This window comes from Delphinapterus leucas, chromosome X (genome assembly GCF_059928025.1).
Source record: "Delphinapterus leucas isolate spDelLeu-1000000601 "Yukka" chromosome X, BTC_Dleu_Yukka2, whole genome shotgun sequence".
Classification (NCBI taxonomy): domain Eukaryota; kingdom Metazoa; phylum Chordata; class Mammalia; order Artiodactyla; family Monodontidae; genus Delphinapterus; species Delphinapterus leucas.
Genome location: NC_143150.1, coordinates 86,863,870 through 86,879,991, shown reverse-complemented (window position 1 = coordinate 86,879,991; position 16,122 = coordinate 86,863,870). Strand labels below are relative to the sequence as shown.

At 38.0% G+C, this 16,122-nt stretch overlaps 1 pseudogene; it reads right to left on the bottom strand.

Moving 5' to 3' along the window:
* Positions 1-16,122, bottom strand: part of LOC149744318 (uncharacterized) — a 37,247-nt pseudogene that overhangs the window by 15,875 nt on the left and 5,250 nt on the right.

Genomic DNA, 16,122 nt, shown 5'->3' with positions numbered 1-16,122 from the left:
ATCGCGTCCAGTTTGTGGTCATTGTAGTTTTAAGTGCAATAAAATCCACTTGGAGAGTTTTGCTATTGTTTCTAAACTCCCTGAAGTAAGAAGGAGAACAAGTATGCTAAAAGGAGAAGTTGACCAGATTGGTATTTAGTTGACCAATGTAGAAGTTACAGAGTTGTTTACAATTCTAATTACCAGATTCCAATATTTAATGTGTCAGTGATGACTAAAACCTTTTGGGGGCTTCCCCGGTGGCACAGTGGTTGAGAGTCCGCCTGCCGATGCAGGGGACACGGGTTCGTGCCCCGGTCCGGGAAGATCCCGCATGCCACGGAGCGGCTATGGCCGCTGAGCCTGCGCATCCGGAGCCTGTGCTCCGCAATGGGAGAGGCCACAACAGTGAGAGGCCCGCGTACCGCAAAAAAAAAAAAAAAAAAAAAAAACTTTTGGAAATCTCTAAGAAATTAGTTATTATTGTGAATAGAACAGTTTTTGTACTTGGATCTTTTTCACCAGAGATCGAGAGTTGTTTGTGTTGTGGAGGGTAAAATAAACTATTGGCTGTAGAAGGCTTTCTTACGGTGAAGAAATTTCATTGTAGTGCAGTATGCAGTCAATGTGATCTAGAAGAATAAGAACTAGAGCACATGGAACTGATATAATATTGTATGTTAAATATAATTAAATTAAAAACAAAAACAAGGGTTCCCTGGTGGCACAGTGATTAAGAATCCGCCTGCCAATGCAGGGGACACGGGTTTGAGCCCTGGTTCGGGAAGGTCCCACATGCCACGGAGCAACTAAGCCCGTGCGCCACAACTACTGAGCCTGTGCTCTAGAGCCCGCGAGCCACAACTACTGAGCCCACGTGCCACAACTATTGAAGCCCGCATGCCTAGAGCCCATGCTCCACAACAAGAGAAGCCACCGCAGTGAGAAGCCCATGCACCACAACGAAGACCCAACACAGTCAAAAATAAAATAAATAAATTTATAAAAAAACAAAAAAAAACTAGACTGTCCAGAGTCCTGGGTTCTGCTACTGCTGCAACCTAGCTTTAAGACTTTGGGCAAGTCTTGAAACTTCTCTGGACCTTAGTTTCCAGATCTGGAAAATGTGGGTAATAATCTTTACTTTGCCTCCTCATAGGGATGCTGTCATGATAAATAGCAGCTTCCTCGTTTGTAAAATGTGAGTTGCAAATTAGACAGTTCTTAACCTGGTAGTGTTCCAAGAATCCCTTCAAACTATGCAAATTTGCACGTATATCTTTCTGGGTATGAGGTCTGTAGTTTTTGTCAGATTCTCAAATGGGCAAGTGACCTGAGGAAGGTTAGGAAACACTGGATTTGAGAATCTCTAACATCCTTTCTACTCTTAAATTCAAATTCCATTCTCCTTCTATGAATAATATATATGAAAGCACTTTGAAAGACCGCTAAACAAATGCAAAGTATCATCTCCCTTTATGGATCTAGTCTATGTAAAAGTCATAGCCATACTTGAAAAGGTGATATTATATTATGTTGCATGGGTTATTGAATAAACATATTGCCCGTGGAATCCTTCAAATACAAGGTTCAGTACTAGACCCCTAGGAGAATTGGAGTATCACAGACTCAGAGAAAATAGAAGGCAATCTAGGTGAGAGTGCAAAAATATTTTAATATAGGTTCAGTGTAGCTTAGTGAGCAAGCTTTAAATGAGTAATTAAACTAGGATGAGGTTTTTTGATCTTGTTCTAATCTAGATTATGACACTTATAGCTGTGTCTCAATTTCCTCCTCTCTAAAATGATTTTAGTAATTCATACCTCACAGGATTTGGGGAAGATTAAGTTACCTAGTTAGATTAGTTTAGTTAGCATAGGTGAAGGTGTTTTTAGTTAACTGTACAGCAATACACCAAAGCAATGGCATGAATTCTCCATTCAAAGGAGAAAAATACCACTGTTAAGGATTCCCTGATTATGTTTTATTTTCATTGTTTTATGACTTTATTTTGTCTTGCTACATTTTTATTTTTATTTTTTTGCGGTACGCAGGCCTCTCACTGTTGTGGCCTCTCCCGTTGTGGAGCACAGGCTCCGCACGCGCAGGCTCAGTGGCCAAGGCTCACGGGCCGAGCCGCTCCGCGGCATGTGGGATCTTCCCGGACCGGGGCACGAACCCGTGTCCCCTGCATCGGCAGGCGGACTCTCAACCACTGCGCCACCAGGGAAGCCCTCTTTTTGATATTTTAAAAAGTAGTGATCATTTGTCTCTTTAAAGTTACATCTAAAATTATGTTAATTTCATGGCTTATCAGTAATTTTTAGTTTTCTACATATAATTAGCAAAAACATAGCTATACAAAACGTTAAGAATATCTTTAAACAATTGCTTTAACACAAAATACCATTGTGCTATATTTAAAAGACTGTGCAAATAGTTTTTTTTAACATCTTTATTGGAGTATAATTGCTTGACAATGGTGTGTTAGTTTCTGCTTTATAACAAAGTGAATCAGCTATGCATATACATATATCCCGATATCTCCTCCCTCTTGCGTCTCCCTCCCATCCTCCCTATCCCACCCCTCTAGGTGGTCACAGGGCACCCAGCTGATCTCCTTGCTGTGCAGCTGCTTCTCACTAGCTATCTATTTTACATTTGGTAGTGTATATTTGTCCGTTCCACTCTCTCACTTGGTCTCAGCTTACCCTTCCCCCTCCCCGTGACCTCAAGTCCATTCTCTACGTCTGTGTCTTTATTCCTGTCCTGCCCCTAGATTCTTCAGAACCATTTGCAAATATTCTTTTAAAGAGTACTTAGGAAAAAATTAGGGAAAGGGAACTTTTTTTTTCTTTCTTATCTCTAAAATGAGGGGAGTTGAAATGGTCTTATTTCTTTTTTGTTTGTTTTTCTTATTTAAATTGGAATATAGTTGATTTACAATGTTGTGCTAGTTTCAGGTGTACAGAAAAGTGAATCAGTTATACATATATCCACTTTTTTTAGAGTCTTTCCCCCTATATGTCATTACAGAGTATTGAGTAGAGTTCCCTGTTCTATACAGTATCCTTATTAGATGTCTATCTTATATATAGTATAGTAGTTTGTATATAAGGATTTCCTGATTATGGAGGGGAGGCAGGTTGGGGAAGGCACATTGAGTTAGAGTACCCTTAAGCACAGTGAAAGAAATTTAGTACATATGAAGGTTTCTCATCTAAGAAATAGTTGACATGGGTCTAATTTTACCTCTTCCTTTCTAGATTTGCATCAGAATAGAGTGAAAAGAGCATTTGGTTCTAGATTTTGTTTGCTTTCTTACTAAGAGTGAGTGTGAGTCCCTAGATAGAAGGCAGAGATGGGATCTTACGCATTTTTATACTCACAGCCCTATTCAGGTACTCAATAAAGTCTATTCACTGAATGCCCTTGGGCTGGTTACTTTCCCTAAGTGATTGTTTCCTCTATTTGTAATAACAATAATAATAATAGTAAAAACTGGCTACCATTTATTGAGTATTCTGTACAAAGTACTTTACATATTACTTTGTTCTAGCCTCACAACAACCCTGTGAAATATTATCTCCATTTTAAAGGTGAGGATTCTGAAGTTCACAGAAGCGACTTACTTAAGACCATAACCAACCACCTTACAAATTTATTGGAAAGATAAAATTAAAATTATGTAATGTAAAAAAAAGCATTGATAACATGGACTTTATCAAAACTAGAAATATTTTCTTCAAAAAGAGACTACTGTGAAAATAAAAAGGCAAGCCACAAACTGGAAGGAAAATTTTTGCAAAATATGTATCTAATAAAGGACTTGTATCCAGAATATGTAAAGAACTCTGTAAACTCAATAATAAGAAATCAAACAACCCAATTTTTTAAATGGACAAAAGATCTGAGCAGACACTTCACTGAAGAAAATATACAGATGACAAATAAGCACATGAAAACATGTTCAATAACATTGGTCATTTGGGAAATGCAAATTAAAACCATGATTAGGTACTACTGCACACTTATTAAAATGGCTAAAATTTAAAAGACTGACCATATCAAGTTTTGGCAAGGATGTGAAGGAACTGGAACTCTCACACACTGCTGGTGGGAATGAAATGGTACAGCTACTTCGGAAAAGAGTTTAGCAGCTTCTTACAAAGTTAAACATACACCTACTATACGATCTAGACTTCCCACTCCTATGTATTCACCCAAGAGAAATGAAAGCATATGTCCGTACAAAAATGTGTGCATAAATGTTCATAGCAGCTTTATTTATAATAGACGAAAAACTGGAAACAAACCAAATATCCATCAACGGGTGAATGGATCAAGAAATTCTGGTAAGCCCCCGAATCAGCGGCTCCTTTAACCCCGTCCTGTCGGAGCAAAAAACAGACGCCCTCCAGCAACCTACACGCAGAGGCTGGGCCAAATCCAAAGCTGAGCCCCTGGGAGCTGTGAGAACAAAGAAGAGAAAGGGAAATCTCTCCCAGCAACCTCAGAAGCAGCGGATTAAAGCTCCACAATCCACTTGATGTACGCTGCATCTGTGGAATACATGAATAGACAACGAATCATCCCAAATTGAGGAGGCGGACTTTGAGAGCAAGATTTATGATTTTTTCCCCTTTTCCTCTTTTTGTGAGTGTGTATGTGTATGCTTCTGTGTGAGATTTTGTCTGTATAGCTTTGCTTCCACCATTTGTCCTAAGGTTCTATCCGTCCGTTTTTTTAAAAATTTTTTTCTTAATAATTATTTTTTAATTTAATAACTTTATTGTATTTTACTTTATCGTCTTTCTTTCTTTCCTTCTTTCCTTCCTTCCTGCTTTTCTTCTTTCTTTCTTCCTTCCTCCCTTCCCTCCTTTCTTTCTTTCTTCCTACTTCTACTAATTCTTTCTCTCTACTTTTTCTCCCTTTTATTCTGAGCCGTGTGGATGAAAGGCTCTTGGTGCTCCAGCCAGGAGTCAGTGCTGTGCCTCTGAGGTGGGAGAGCCAACCTCAGGACACTGGTCAACAAGAGACCTCCCAGCTCCACATAATATCAAATGGCGAAAATCTCCCAGAGATCTCCATCTCAACACCAGCACCCAGCTTCACTCAACGACAAGCAAACTACAGTGCTGGACACCCTACGCCAAACAACTAGCAAAACAGGAACACAACCCCACTCATTAGCAGAGAGGCTGCCTAAAATCATAATAAGTCCACAGACACCCCAAAACACACCACCAGACGTGGACCTGCCCACCAGAGAGACAAGATCCAGCCTCATCCACCAGAACACAGACACTAGTCCTCTCCACCAGGAAGCATACACAACCCACTGAACCAAACTTAGCCACTGGGGACAGACATCAAAAACAACGGGAGCTGTGAACCTGCAGCCTGCAAAAAGGAGACCCCAAACACAGTAAGATAAGCAAAATGAGAAGACAGAAAAACACACAGCAGATGAAGGAGCAAGATAAAAGCGCACCAGACCTAACAAATGAAGAGGAAATAGGCAGTCTACCTGAAAAAGAATTCAGAATAATGATAGTAAAGATGATCCAAAATCTTGGAAATAGAATAGACAAAACGCAATGAACATTTAACAAGGACCTAGAAGAACTAAAGATGACACAAACCATGATGAACAACACAATAAGTGAAATTAAAAATACTCTAGATGGGATCAATAGCAGAATAACTGAGGCAGAAGAACGGATAAGTGACCTGGAAGATAAAATAGTGGAAATAACTACTGCAGAGCAGAATAAAGAAAAAAGAATGGAAAGAACTGAGGACAGTCTCAGAGACCTCTGGGACAACATTAAACGCACCAACATTCGAATTATGGGGGTTCCAGAAGAAGAAGAGAAAAAGAAAGGGACTGAGAAAATATTTGAAGAGATTATAGTTGAAAACTTCCCGAATATGGGAAAAGAAATAGTTAATCAAGTGCAGGAAGCACAGAGAGTCCCATACAGGATAAATCCAAGGAGAAATATGCCAAGACACATATTAATCAAACTGTCAAAAATCAAATACAAAGAAAGCATATTTAAAAGCAGCAAGGGAAAAACAACAAATAACACACAAGGGAATCCCCATAAGGTTAACAGCTGATCTCTCAGCAGAAACTCTGCAAGACAGAAAGGAGTGGCAGGACATACTGAAAGTGATGAAGGAGAAAAACCTGCAACCAAGATTACTCTACCCAGCAAGGATCTCATTCAGATTTGATGGAGAAATTAAAACCTTTACAGACAAGCAAAAGCTGAGAGAATTCAGCACCACCAAAGCAGCTTTACAACAAATGCTAAAAGAACTTCTCTAGGCAAGAAACACAAGAGAAGGAAAAGACCTACAATAACGAACCCAAAACAATTTAGAAAATGGGAATAGGAACATACATATCGATAATTACCTTAAATGTAAATGGACTAAATGCTCCCACCAAAAGACACAGATTGGCTGAATGGATACAAAAACAAGACCCTTATATATGCTGTCTACAAGAGACCCACTTCAGACCTAGAGACACATACAGACTGAAAGTAAGGGGATGGAAAAAGATATTCCATGCAAATGGAAACCAAAAGAAAGCTGGAGTACCAATTCTCATATCAGACAAAATAGACTTTAAAATAAAGACTATTAGAAGAGACAAAGAAGGACACTACATAATGATCAAGGGATGGATCCAAGAAGAAGATATAACAATTGTAAATATTTATGCACCCAACATAGGAGCACCTCAATACATAAGGCAAATACTAATAGCCATAAAAGGGGAAATCGACCGTAACACATTCATAGTAGGGGACGTTAACACCCCACTTTCACCCATGGACAGATCATCCAAAATGAAAATAAATAAGGAAACACAAGCTTTAAATGATACATTAAACAAGATGGAATTAATTGATACTTATAGGACACTCCATCCAAAAACAACAGAATACACATTTTTCTCAAGTGCTCATGGAACATTCTCCAGGATAGATAATATCTTGGGTCACAAATCAAGCCTTGGTAAATTTAAGAAAATTGAAATCGTATCAAGTATCTTTTCCGACCACAACGCCATGAGACTAGATATCAATTATAGGAAATGATCTGTAAAAAATACAAACACATGGAGGCTAAACAATACACTACTTAAGAACAAAGTGATCACTGAAGTAATCGAAGAGGAAATAATAAAATACCTAGAAACAAATGACAATGGAGACACGACGACCCAAAACCTATGGGATGCAGCAAAAGCAGTTCTAAGAGGGAAGTTTATAGCAATACAAGCCTACCCTAAGAAACAGGAAACATCTCGAATAAACAACCTAACCTTGCACCTAAAGCAATTAGAGAAAGAAGAACAAAAAAACCCCAATGTTAGCAGAAGGAAAGAAATCATAAAAATCAGATCAGAAATAAATGAAAAAGAAATGAAGGAAACGATAGCAAAGATCAATAAAACTAAAAGCTTGTTCTTTGAGAAGATAAACAAAATTGATAAACCATTAGCCAGGCTCATCAAGAAAAAAAGGGAGAAGACAAATCAATAGAATTAGAAATGAAAAAGAGAAGTAACAACTGACACTGCAGAAATACAAAAGATCATGAGCGATTACCACAATCAACTCTATGCCAATAAAATGGACAACCTGGAAGAAATGGACAAATTCTTAGAAATGCACAACCTGCCAAGACTGAATCAGGAAGAAATAGAAAATATGAACAGACCAATCACAAGCACTGAAATTGAAACTGTGATTAAAATTCTTCCAACAAACAAAAGCCCAGGACCAGATGGCTTCACAGGAAAATTCTATCAAACATTTAGAGAAGAGCTAACACCTATCGTTCTCAAACTCTTCCAAAATATACCAGAGGGAGGAACACTCCCAAATTCATTCTACGAGGCCACCATCACCTTGATACCAAAACCAGACAAAGATGTCACAAAGAAAGAAAACTACAGGCCAATATCAGTGATGAACATAGATGCAAAAATCCTCAACAAAATACTAGCAAACAGAATGCAACAGCACATTAAAAGGATCATACACCATGATCAAGAGGGGTTTATTCCAGGAATGCAAGGATTCTTCAATATACGCAAATCTATCAATGTGATAAACCATATTAACAAATTGAAGGAGAAAAACCATATGACCATCTCAATAGATGCAGAGAAAGCTTTTGACAAAATTCAACACCCATTTATGATAAAAGCCCTGCAGAAAGTAGGCATAGAGGGAACTTCCCTCAACATAGTAAAGGCCATATATGACAAACCCAAGCCAACATCATCCTCATTGGTGAAAAACTGAAAGCATTTCCACTAAGATCAGGAACAAGACAAGGTTGCCCACTCTCACCACTCTTATTCAATATAGTTTTGGAAGTTTTACCCACAGCAATCAGAGAAGAAAAGGAAATAAAAGGAATCCAAATCGGAAAAGAAGAAGTAAAGCTGTCACTGTTTGCAGATGACATGATACTGTACATAGAGAATCCTAAGCATGCTACCAGAAAACTACTAGACCTAATCAATGAATTTGGTAAAGTTGCAGGATACAAAATTAATGCACAGAAATCTCTTGCATTCCTATACACTAATGATGGAAAATCTGAAAGTGAAATCAAGAAAACACTCCCATTTACCATTGCAACAAAAAAAATAAAATATCTAGGAATAAACCTACCTAAGGAGACAAAAGACCTGTATGCAGAAATTTATAAGACACTGATATAAGAAAGTAAAGATGAGACAAATAGATGGAGAGATATACCATGTTCTTGGATGGGAAGAATCAACATTGTGAAAATGACTCTACTACCCAAAGCAATGTACAGATTCAATGCAATCCCTATCAAACTACCACTGGCATTTTTCACAGAACTAGAACAAAAAATTTCACAATTTGTATGGAAACACAAAAGACCCCGAATAGCCAAAGCAATCTTCAGAATGAAAAACAGAGCTGGAGGAATCAGGCTCCCTGACTTCAGACGATACTACAAAGCTACAGTAATCAAGACAGTATGGTACTGGCACAAAAACAGAAAGATAGATCAATGGAACAGGATAGAAAGCCCAGAGATAAACCCACACACATATGGTCACCTTATCTTTGATAAAGGAGGACGGAATGTACAGTGGAGAAAGGACAGCCTCTACAATAAGTGGTGCTGGGAAAGCTGGACAGGTACATGTAAAAATATGAGATTAGATCATTCCCTAACACCATACACAAAAATAAGCTCAAAATGGATTAAAGACCTAAATGTAAGGCCAGAAACTATCAAACTCTTAGAGGAAAGCATAGGCAGAACACTCTATGACATCAATCACAGCAAGATCCTTTTTGACCCACCTCCTAGAGAAATGGAAATAAAAACAGAAATAAACAAATGGGACCTAATGAAACTTCAAAGCTTTTGCACAACAAAGGAAACCATAATCAAGACCAAAAGACAACCCTCAGAATGGGAGAAAATATTTGCAAATGAAGCAACTGACAAAGGATTAATTTCCAAAATTTACAAGCAGCTCATGCAGCTCAATAAGAAAAAAACAAACAACCCAATCCGAAAATGGGCAGAAGACCTAAATATACATTTCTCCAAAGAAGATATAGAGACTGCCAACAAACACATGAAAGAATGCTCAACATCATTAATCATTAGAGAAAATCAAAACTACAATGAGATATCATCTCACACCGGTCAGAATGGCCATCATCAAAAAATCTAGAAACAATAAATGCTGGAGAGGGTGTGGAGAAAAGGGAACACTCTTGCCCTGCTGGTGGGAATGTGAATTGGTACAGCCACTATGGAGAACAGTACGGAGGTTCCTTAAAAAACTACAAATAGAACTACCATATGACTCAGCAATCCCACTTCTGGGCATATACCCTGAGAAAACCATAATCCAAAAAGAGTCATGTACCAAAATGTTCATTGCAGCTTTATTTATAATAACCCGGAGATGGAAACAACCTAAGTGCCCATCATTGGATGAATGGATAAAGAAGATGTGGCACATATATACAATGGAATATTACTCAGCCATAAAAAGAAACGAAATTGAGCTATTTGTAATGAGGTGGATAGACCTAGAGTCTGTCATACAGAGTGAAGTAAGTCAGAAAGAGAAAGACAAATACCGTATGCTAACACACATATATGGAATTTAAGGGAAAAAAATGTCATGAAGAACTTAGGGGTAAGACAGAAATAAAATCACAGACCTACTGGAGAACTGACTTGAGAATATGGGGAGGGGGAAGGGTGAGCTGTGTCAAAGCGAGAGAGAGGCATGGACATATATACACTACCAAACGTAAGGTAGATAGCTAGTGGGAAGCAGCCGCATAGCACAGGGAGATCGGCTCGGTGCTTTGTGACCACCTAGAGGGGTGAGATAGGGAGGGTGGGAGGGAGGGAGACGCAAGAGGGAAGATATATGGGAACATATGTATATGTATAACTGATTCACTTTGTTATAAAGCAGAAACTAACACACCATTGTAAAGCAATTATACCCCAATAAACATGTTAAAAAGAAAAGAAATTCTGGTATATAAATACAGTGGAATACTACTCAGCACTAAAAGGAATGATCTATTGACACACACAACTGCAAGGACGAATCTCAAACTAATTATGCTGAGTGAAAGTAGCTGGACAAAAAAAGAAAACATATTGTGTGATTCTATTTATATGAAATCTAGGAAGTACAAACAAATAGATTAGTAGACTTCAGGATGTGGGGTGTGAAAGAGAGGGAGGAGTGAAGAAAAACTCTAAGAATGAGGCCTGAGCAGCCATAAGGATGGAACATGATACGAGAAAGACTGCAGGAGGAGCTGGTTTTAGGGGTAAGGTCAGGAGTTCAGTTTTGGTTGTGTTGAGTTTGAGAATGCCTATTAGACATTCAAATGGGGATATTGAGTAGAAAGCTGGATATGAGAGACTGGAGATCAGAAGAGAGAACTGGGCTGGAGAAAATTTGGAAGCCCCACTCCAGGGCTTTCAGGCATAACCACCAATATGAATGTTGCTATGGCTTCCTCACAGGTCTCCCTGCCTCCTGCTCTTAACCCTCCAATCCATCTTCCCTGCCCACTGCTGGTTGAATCCTTCTAAACTGCAAAATAGGTCATATAATGCCCATGCTTAAAAAATAAAGGAGGAAATTAAGGAGGAGGAGAAAAAGATTTTCAGTAGCATCCCAGTCCCCTAAGGGATAAAGTCTCATGTTCTTAATCTAGCACCCTAGGATTTTTGTGACATGTTCTTTGCCTTACCAATCTACCCTACAACCTCATTTCTCCCCTCCACCTCTAAATGCAGTGCCTTCTGACCCAGCCTTCCCAAAATGGTACCAGTTCCTAGATCTCCCCTGCCTAGAATCTCTCTCTCTCTCTCTCCCTCCCTCCCTCCCTCCCTCCCTCCCTCCCTCCCTCCCTCCCTCCCCCCTCTCTCTCCCTATATCCTCTTAAGGACATTATATCTTCTTGTCCTTCAAAACTTTCCTCAACATCTCAAAGTCCATCTATCCATAACCCCACATGTATAACTCTCATGGAGAGCTTATGCTGCAACTCTCTGCCTCATCTGTCTGTCTCACCTGCAGGGCTATGATCTTCTGGTTATTTTTTCCCCTCTTTTACAAGCTATGTGTATACAACTCAAGTTTCCAACAGTGCCAATGAAACAGATTTTTGAAATTGTGACATATTCATACAATAGGATGCCATTCGGCCATAAAAATGAACTATCTCTTCAGTCAACAGAGTGGATAAATTGCACAAGCATAATTAAATAAAAGAAGCATATACTCTATTAGTTTTCCATTTATATAAAGTGCAAAACCAAACCACACCCTTAGAAATCAAAATAGTGGCTACCCTGAGGTAGAAAGTGATTAGGAGGGGGCACAGGTGGGCCTTCTGGGGTACTGGTCATGATCTGTTTCTTGAATCTGGTATGTTTGGTTTGTGAAAACTCATCAAGTTGTCCATAATTTTTGTGCACTTTGGTATATGTGTTATACTTGAATAAAAGCAAAACTAAACTAAGATGATTAACCATAAAGAAAAGCAAGGAAGTAAATAGCATAAAATTCAGGGTGAGAGAGGGGGAGCTATGATTAGCAAAAGTCACGCAGAAGACTTCTAGGGTGTTAGCAATGTTCTGTTTCTTAACCTGTGTGGTGTTTATACAGGTGTTTGAATTATAATTATTCTTAAAAAGTGGATATATGTTTTCTGAACTTTTCTGTATGTATGTTATATTTAACCGTTAAAATGTTTTTATAAGTACATACATTTTCAGGATATATTTTGTAAAGCAAATAGTGCCAAAGAAAACCAAAGTGCAATAGAGTATCAATAGTATGCTATCTTTTATGTAAGAAAGAAGTAGAAATGAAAAAAATGTATTGTTCATTTGTGCAAAAAGAAATACACTAAGTGTAAATCAGAAACTAGTGGGATTTATTACCTACAGGGGATGAGCAGGAATAGGGTGAAAAGGATGGGAGGATGGGAATGGGGTACAGGGGATAGGGGAGTGACACTTCTCTGGATATAATACTTTGTATGGCTTTGACTTTTAAAATCATGTTACCCTTCTACACTGTTGATGGGACTGTAAACTGGTGCAGCCACTATGGAGAACAGTATGGAGGTTCCTTAAAAAACTAAAAATAGAGCTACCATATAATCCTACAATCCCACACCTGGGCATATATCCGGAAGAGATGAAAACTCTAATTTGAAAATGCACCCCAGTGTTCATAGCAGCACTATTCACAATAGCTAAGACATGGAAGCAACCTAAATGTCCATCGACAGATGAATGGATAAAGAAGATGTGATATATATGCAGCAGAATATTACTCAGCCATAAAAAAGAATGAAATAATGCCATTTGCAGCAACATGGATGGACCTAGAGATTAACATGCTAAGTGAAGTAAGTCAGAAAGAGAAAAACAAATATCATGTGATATCACTTATATGTGGAATCTATAAAATTCTACAAATGAACTTATTTACAAAACAGAAATAGAGTCACAGACATAGAAAACAAATATATGGCTACCAAATGGGGAATGGGGGAGGGGTTGATTGGGAGTTTAGGATTAACAGATACACACTACTGTATATAAAATAGATAAACAAAAAGGACCTACTGTATAGCACAGGGAACTATACTCAGTATCTTGTAATACCCTATAATAAAAAAGAATCTGAAAAAGAATAGGTGTATGTATATATGTATAACTGAATCACTTTGCTGTATACCTGAAACTAACACAACAGTGTAAATTGACTATACTTCAATATTTAAAATTCATATTAATGTTCTACATAGTCAATCAATCAAAAAGGATGGGGGAGAAACAAAATGAAATACAAATGGAAACAAATGAGTCTATTTCAAATGAATAACAACTACACTGAAGGGGAAAAACAAAATAAAAACTGTAAACAAATATTAAACCCTAGTTAGTAGCTTTATTTTTCACAGTAGTGGGTTAGCAGTTCTGAAACAACTATATGCATATCCTAGGATTGAACAAATAAGTAAATATATTATGGATAATGAGAACCAGATTTCTCACTGTGAGAGAAGGGAGTTAGAAATTTGGAAAGGGGGGAAGGCTAGAATGAATCTTGTGGTTTGAGATAAGAGTTGGAGTACCAGTATGAATTCATGATTTTAAGGTGATACAGAGATTTCATAGATAGATAGATATAGATAGATGGTTGATAGATGATAGATAGATGGATAGATAGATAGATAATGTGTGTGTATGTGCTTAGGAATATATACATACACACCAGCTCTGTCCACTGAGATGGACTATAATTCAGTGACTCCTAATTGCAGCAATGAGCACGCTTCATGCCCCTATTTTGGTATCTCTACCAAAAGGAACCAAGGCTGGATTCTTGGAGAAATGGTTGATTCCAGAGCTGGGGCAGGAAAAGTACAAGATGAGCCTGAAACACCTTGATGTTCCAGAAAGTAAGGGAATGCTCAAAGGACGATTGACATATCAAAAGGACAAAAAAGCAAGCTTGAAAGGACTCCCCTTGTCAAATTCTGGGACAATTTGGGCAACAAAATAAATAATGAATGTAGCAGTTTATAACTTATTGGATAAAATAAGAATCCACAAATCCATATGACAAAACTAAATGAATGAATAAATGAATGAAGGAAGGAAGGAAAAGAAAGAGAACTCTTCCTTATTGTAGAATGTGAACTAATAAATGTAGAAGGAATAATAGGATTAGAAAATCACCATTTGGCAACCACAGTAGGAATAATTGTTTCAGCCAAGTGCAGTGGGATGGGGCGAGAGTGAGGGCAAACCATGGCTTGTTATTCCATACACTTCTGTGTAGTTTGAGCATATCACAGTGTGCATGTTGCATCACTTGTGTAATTAAAAATATGTTTATTCCTTTGACATGCTGAGGGACAAGTGTTTGTCATTGTCAGTGTTTGTTGCGAGATAGTGGGAGATAAATAAGTCGCACTGAGGTGATACCCAGGAGCACTGTCTCCTGAGAGACAGAGATAAGAGCAGCAGTTCTAATTAACTGTAATACCGCAAAAATACACTAGAACATGGTGATAAGTGGGATCACTCTTGCCTAAGTACCTCAGCACAGTGCTGGGAACATAATAAGCACTCAATAGAAACTTGCATAAGGTGTAAAACAGTATATCCAGTCTCTACCTTTGCATAAGAAAGGGGGGAATGCAAAGTATAAGTATGATATATAAGTATATATAGATATACATATATAAGCATATAGGTAGATACTTATAGTTTCAAAGAGCAACACTGGAAGGATAAACCAAAAACTCATTTTTAAAAAGTGACCTATGAGGGAGAGAGCATAACAGGGTGTAAGGACAGGATGGAAGTTATATAGTTTAGCCTATATACTGAAAACATAAAAATGTTTTACATATTCAAAAATTCGACGAAAAATTTTAAAAACAATCCCCCAAAATTGAAAACAAACGGGACTGAAAAAACCTAGCTATATCACATTCATGACATAGCTTCCAAAGATAAAATATTATTTCCAGCAAATTTAGAACACCGTGTTTTGAACGCATGCCCTTAATGGAATATATTCCAAGGACAAATAGAGCTGCTAAGAAATCTTAGACTTCTTTCAGGAGTCTAATTGCTGGTAGAAATATTGGTTTTGTTACTTTACTGCAAAGAAGCCATTATATAAATGCTGTTAGGAACCAAGGTTTTCCATATAAAAGTGCCACTTTTGAAGTATAAAATTTTTAAATTGCATTAACAACTTGGAATATTCATTTTGAATTGGAAATATCAATATGATCCAATGACTTTTTTGTTTCTCTCAAAGAAAAAATTTTCTTGCTCTGTTCACTGAAAATACCAAGAAGCAGTGACACCCACTATCAATACACACACCTAGCACCCTTACCTTGTCCAAATATATCCCAACTAAAAAGAACCAGGACTCCTTGGAGAAATGGCTGATTTTAGATCTGGAGCAGTAAATGTCTACTATGAGCCTGGAACATCTTTTCATACTAGAAACCATGAAAACTATCAAAGTTTTACTAGTCTCATGTCAAAAAGGTACAGGAGCAAACTTGAAGGGGTTCCCAATGGCCAAATGAGGGACAATTTGAACATCAAATAGAATAATAATTGCAATGGATCGAAACACTAAATATACTTTTAAAAAATAAAAACCATGTGTTTGGGACTTCCCTGGTGGTCCAGTGGGTAAGACTATGCGCTCCCAATGCAGGGGGCCCGGGTTCGATCCCTGCTTGGGGAACTAGATCGCACATGCATGCCACAACTAAGAGTTCGCATGCCGCAACTAAGAAGCCCGCATGCCACAACTAAAGATCCCGCAACAAAGATCCCACGTGCCGCAACTAAGACCTGGAGCAGCCAAAATAAAACAACAACAACAAACCCATGAGTTCATAATGACACTAAAAATAAGAAGAAGCAAAAAAGAAGTTTAACCAAAAACCTCATTTGAACCACTAGAACCGTAGGGCATCAATTCCTTGCTCTAAAATTGGCATTTATAATGACAGAATT